This window comes from Propithecus coquereli, unplaced genomic scaffold (genome assembly GCF_000956105.1).
Source record: "Propithecus coquereli isolate 6110/MARCELLA unplaced genomic scaffold, Pcoq_1.0 Scaffold3, whole genome shotgun sequence".
Classification (NCBI taxonomy): Eukaryota; Metazoa; Chordata; class Mammalia; order Primates; family Indriidae; genus Propithecus; species Propithecus coquereli.
In genome coordinates, this window is record NW_012148618.1 from 15998079 (window position 1) to 16004512 (window position 6434).

Genomic DNA, 6434 nt, shown 5'->3' on the forward strand with positions numbered 1-6434 from the left:
CTTCTTAATAGCAACTCTGATAGTAGAGGCCAATGGAGAAATGTTTTTTAAAATAAAATTTTAAAACAAAAAAATTTTTAATTCACATTTTATTTGGGTTAAAATAAGCTGTACAAATTGATGTTTCTCAAAAATAACAGCCATATTTTTTATCTTATTTGTAGATAAACCACAAAACACTTATTTTAGCATGTTTTTCAGATTTTATGTCTAGATGAAGAAGTAGGCATAGTCATGAAAAAAACAGAAGAAAACAGACAAATCAGTTGTCAGTACCCAGGGCTTCTGATTCTGTCTTGACCATGAAACTAAAGTTGTTAAACATATACCTGATAAAAAAAGTTGGCTGGGCAAGGTGGCTCACACCTGTAATCCTAGCACTTTCGGAGGACTGCTTGAGCTCAGGAGTTTGAGACCACCCTGAGCAACAGAGAGACCTGGTCTCTACTAAATATAGAAAAATTAGCTGGGCGTGGTGGTGTGCACCTGTAGTCCCAGCTATTCTGGAGCCTGAGGCAGGAGGATAATTTGGGCCAGGAGTTTGAGGTTGCAGTGAGCTATGATGATGCCACTGCACTCTAGCCAGGGCAACAGAGGGTGACTCTGTCTTGAAAATACCAAACCAAAACAAAAAAACATATACCTGATAAAAAAGCTTATGGCACAGGAAGATGTAGTCTCAACAAAGGAATGCAAACCACAACAAGTGGAAGTGGAACAACAATTCCAGACTCTTCCCTTCACACTTGTTCCTTTAGGTTCACCTGATGAAGACCAAACCTACACTGACACCCTTATTTGTAAGGGAGCTCACAGTGTCTCTCACTCGGGCAATTCCCTTAACTGTGCATTACAGATTTTTAACAGTATACATCAAAGTCTTACTGGAGAAGGGTCAGTTGTAAGATTCATTGTAACATCATATAAAATGTATTCCTTCCTCACACACCTCCCCAAAATTTATTCCTTCAAAGTACTGAGAACTAAATATAGCTGGATCCACAATGAGACTAAAAGCTGTGTCTAAAATGACTTTAAAGCAATTCCAGCATACCAGGGTATGAAGAAATGAAATGCAGCACTTTCAGTGCTATCTTCTGGAAAAACAGATAGGTAGGTCTTCAAAGTGTGAGTGTTCAAACAGCAGTTGTTTGAACAGGTGGATTATCAATGGCCAGTGGATTCAATCGGAGGCCTATAGTTAAAGATAGCGAATGTGACCTACGTACATCTTCCAGTTTTTCCTCTAAATATCAAATATAGTAGAAAACCTATTTAAAACATTCTCTTACATATTTTCGATGGTTTCTGAATCACCTGTAGGAGCTCTGACTTGCAGAGAGCAATATATGCATCTACTGCCAAATTCAGATCATGTTTTATATCAAAATTTATGTTAAGCAAAATCAAGTTATTTAACCTTTGGTCTGTCAAAGTGTTCCTCAGCTGTGCTTTGAGATGCCTTCGTCTGTCTATTTTCACAGTGTTCATTCTCAATCTTCATCACAGCAAGAATACATAGGGCTTTCAGCAGTGCATAAACATTAGGGGAAAACCTGACGTCAGGCAGAGGGAGGGCTTCATAGACGGTGGGTCTTCTCCCCTATGTTTCCACTTGATTCTCCAACAGTGGAGTTTGGCTGAGAGCATGTCAAGATTGGCTCGGTCACGTCTGTACAAGTCAGCTCTGTTTCTCTGATGTGTTGGATTTGAGCTGTTCCACGATAGATGGTACCAGAGATAAGGGCACGTGAGCTTTGAGGTGCTGTTCTGAAGATAAATCTTTAAATTCCAGAGCGGTGTGCTCCACCGTTGGAACACTTAGGGACTCTGTATAGTGACTCTCAAAGCTTAGTTGAGATTTTCGGTTACCTTGCTGAGCTCTGCAGGATTTCCCAGGGAGTTTTATTTGAATATCAAGTTTGGTTACTAAATTTATGCCTTCCTGAAATTCATGATAAGTTTTAATATTTTCCAACGCCTCATTAGTGATACAATAGTGCAGCCAAGCTGTTGGCTGCAAAGAAAACCTGGGAGATTTGCCCCCTGGAGATTTTTTTCCAAAATGCTCCTGTAAAAGGACATTTTTAAGAACAACAATGATGATAAAAATGAAATCCAAGTACGTTAATGCACTGCAGAGTACAAACGATCAGCCATCTATACAGTTATTTCTTCTAATAGTTATGTCATCATTTCTATCATCTAAACAGAAAAGTAGTGTTTGCAGAGGTCCACTAAAATTTCAAAAAGCATCATACCTGTCCATTGCGAATACAGATTTTCCTCAGTTCATTACTCCTTTCTTCACTATTCTGAAAAAGGACAGAAATTACATAGTCAAGTTCTAAAAGCACTTGTGGTGATAGATAAATAAAAGACCAACTTCCTCAATCCTTCCTAATACCACAGATACTCTCCTAAAATAGGCCCCGATTTTGCCAAGCACGAATTTAAGGCACAGTAAGAGCAGAGTGTGTGGATAGCTTGGGGATGTTTCCGTAAAAGTCTTGAAGCAGCAACTTCCATTTTTCAAGAAAATCTACTGGACATAACGTACGTCTGGCCGCAGCAGTCCTCCACATTTCGGCCCCACCAGTCCATATTTTCAGTGTGAAATTACACAACCAAAATGTCTGTGTCAGCTTCATAAGGCCTGAAGCCCACACGTTCCTCTCTCAGGTATGAAATTCATCGACAGACCTCACCGCCCTTGGCTGGTATTCTTGCTCTGCTGTGTCCATCCAGGCACGGGTGATCATGAAGAAGTGTGAATCTCCTACTTCCCTGAGGGTTTCTCTCTAGCAGCTGTTCCCGCTGTGTTTTCCCACAGAGCAGTCTGTTAGCTGTTGTGGTCTCAAAGCGCTTTCTCACGACCTCTTCTCAAGGACTGGAGGAGGCACCCCTGCGGTGCTGGAAAGTTACCAGGAGTGAAGAGATCTTCCTGGATTTCATCAGCTCCATGTCCATCCAGGGGTAGGTTTTGGTTTCTCCTAAGAATCAGAATTGAAATAAAGATTCTAGGTACTCTTTGTTTCCTCAAGGGTTAAAAATAAAATGTCTTCATCCCTTTCTTCTCTCCCTTTTTCTGCGTTGGGCTTCTGAGCATTGCTGCTGTTTGTTTCTCTCTGTTTTCGTTCCTGTTCAGAAGTTTCATCAACATTTTTTGGTTTGGTTTTGTGTCAGTGTCCTGATTTCGTCTTCACTCAGTTCTTTTTGATTGGCTATTATACTGGAGTGTTTATGTTATTCATATGAACAAGACATTACAAGTTCCTTTGAATTTATAACTCATTAAAAAAGCATAAATTGTTTTTGATAAAAAGCATAAACATTTTCAACTGAATTCTTTAACTCCAGCTTTCTTTTCCTGAGATTTTTAGCTTCCCATGTGTGCTGTTAGGTTGTTAGTCAGCCCGTGTTCTAGTTATCTATGGCTACGTAACAAACCACCTCTAATTCAGTTAGCAACATAAAAACAACGATTTTATGATCCTTACAGAATTCAGATAGGTCATGATGTGGATGTTTTGTCTCTGTTCCTTGATGTCCAGGGCCTCAGCTGGGAAGACTCAAATGCTGAGGGGTGACTTGAAAGGCTGGAAATGGAATCATCTGGAGGCTTCTTCACTCACATATCCAGTGCCTGGGCTGGGCTGACAGGAAGGCTGCCCTCAGCTGGGGCTGTTGACCAGAGAACCTACATGAAGTATCTCTCCGTGGCTTGGGCTTCCCGCAGAATGGGCCAAGTTCCAAGAAGGAGTTTCCTGAGAGTGAGTGTTCCAAGAGACTCAGGTAAGAAGCTGTGTAGCCTTTTATGACCTAGTCTCAGAAGTCACCTAGTATCACTTCTTCCATAGTCTACTGCAGGGATCGGCAAACTATGGCCCAATGCCAAATCCATCTGCCATGTGTTTTTGTAAATAAAGTTTTATTGGAACACAGCCATGTCCATTCTTTTACATATTGTCACACTGCAGTTCACAAAAGCAGAATCAAGTAGTCGCAATAGAGACCAGGTGGTTTGCAAAGTCTAAAATGTTTACTGTCTGGCGCTTTACAGAAATAGTTTGCTGAGCCCTGCTCTACTGGTTAAAGCAATCACAAGCCTGCCCAGTGCCCCCTGGGGAGGGAATAGACTCCACCTTCTGTGGAAGGTGAGTCAAGGAAGGTGCAGCCACTTAAAAAAATCACCACATGCCCTGTTTGCCTCTCAGATTTTGATCTTCGTTTGATTTTTAATTTTATAAGCTATTTAAAATAGTTCTTCTATTTGAATGTATACTAACGTTGCTTCTGTTAGAAAAAGTTAAAAGGTGGAAGTCAACTGTGTTATTTCAAGTTATATTCTTTTGAAACTTGCCTGTGTCAGCTCCTGTGGGTAAACATCGAGGTGAATATTCTTCCAAAGAAAGGTTAGAAAGTTAACTTGTGTTCAGAGTTAATACCAAGGACAAAGACCTTCAGTTTCTTTAAAATAAAAAAAAAAAGATAAGTGGTAAATAATTGTCGAAACAGTTAAATCTTACTTGTCAACAAGTTTCAGGTTATATAAATCATTACTTATTGACGAAAACTTTTTACTTAAATTTGCTGTATTGGTACTGTTTGAATTAAATCTCCAATTTCTTCATCTATAGAGTGAAGGGGTTGGGTGGTCAGTGGTTCTCAACCCTGGCTGCATATTCAAACCATGGGCAGCCCAGACCCCTACCCTAGGTAATGAAATCAGAGCCTCCGCAGGTGGTGCCACCACAGGTTTTAAAAGCTCCTCACATGATTTTAATATACAGCCAGGACAGAGAAATATGTGGTTAGGTGATTGTAAGCTCTTTGCAGAGAGTAAAATTCTGTGGTTCTGTGATTGTAAAGGGGGATATGAAAATGGGAAGTTTTCCCCAATAGTTCCCATGTTTCCCAAGTGTATGCTGCTTATGCTACTGAGAAAATTATTTGGAATGAAAGTTTGTATGTTTTAATATGATAATTAGCATGACAACTAGCATGACTTCAACATCTCATGGTCATTGGAACTAGCTGAGTTAGCCAGAACCTAAGTGAAATGTTCAATTTTACATATCTTTTGTCCTACTGATTGTCACAGTCATTTCACACTATACATTTACTCTGAAGCAGACCTTGTATTTTATTTGTTTGCTAATGAACATGCTAGTATGACACCTTTTCAGTGTGATATTGACGTATGTCTGCAAATATGTATTAACGCAGTGCTATTTATCATCCCAGGTCATGGGCCGTCCCCTTTCCAACTCCTTCTCTGGCATTGAAGAGCAGCAGTGATGTTGATGGGAAGACCTGTGCAACTGACTATGAATAAAAGCCAATTTTGAATTAAAAAATAGAAAAAAAGAAACAGGTTTCTATGATCCTTTCATGGAACTCAGTTTAGAGGAGTAGTTAATAGCGTGTCTTTCCTTCACTCTTTAGAATTCTTGCTGCAGACTGATAGTTTACCACCACGGTCATAGAGCAAACAAAGAGGCTTGGCTTTCATTACAATAGAGGAAGAAAAACACTAATTTAGAAAAAAATGAATTCAGCTTCTGTGGTTGGATTAAAAGTCTATACAATGAGCTAGATACTGAGTCCATAAATGGCCTCAGGGGATACTCCACAAGTAGAAAACTGAGTTAACTCTATATGGTAATAGCAATGCAGCAGTTTCTTCTGAGCTCATGCAAGTGGTTGTCTCTGCACTGGGGAACCTTGGGAAGGAACCCAGTATAAAATAAATTCCAGGGGTATTGAACGAAGCCAAAGCAAAACCTGTGCTCAGATCAGTAAACTGACCCATATGACCAGTATATAGTTCTTGGGATTAATTTAAGCAGAAGAAGAGACAATACATTTTAGTGTGTTTATTTTGCCATCTTTCTTGCAGATTGCCTGGTTAATGGAGGTTACAATGGGCATAGTAGCCACAGAAACTCTGAGTGCAGCAGGAAACTTTCTTGTGGGTGTAAGTAGCATATATATTTTTCATTAGTTAATCTCAGATATTTCTGTAAACACATTTCAGAGTTCCCAAAGCTTTGCTCTGGGTGGATATAGAAGGTTTCTCAATAATTTTCTTGTAAAAAGTTTCCAAAATGACAGAAACTCATCCTTGCTTGTCAGTTCACTTGAGGCTTTCCTGATTGAATACCTGATTTTTCCAGTTCAGTTTCTCACACTAAAGTAACTCGCTCCTTCTATTTCTGGGGTTGTTTCATAAGCAGAATAGCAAGTGCTCTTTATTTTGCAGTGGCCCACATCCTGACCATGATTATCTTTCTTGTTTGTAAATAGAGACATCTCTACTGACCCATCCATTGAAGACTGATGCTCTCTGAGATCCCTGCCTTGATGGCTGTTGACTTTGCTATCATTGCAGGAAGTGTGATGGGTGCTATGTGTCTTTTGGGAAAAGAACT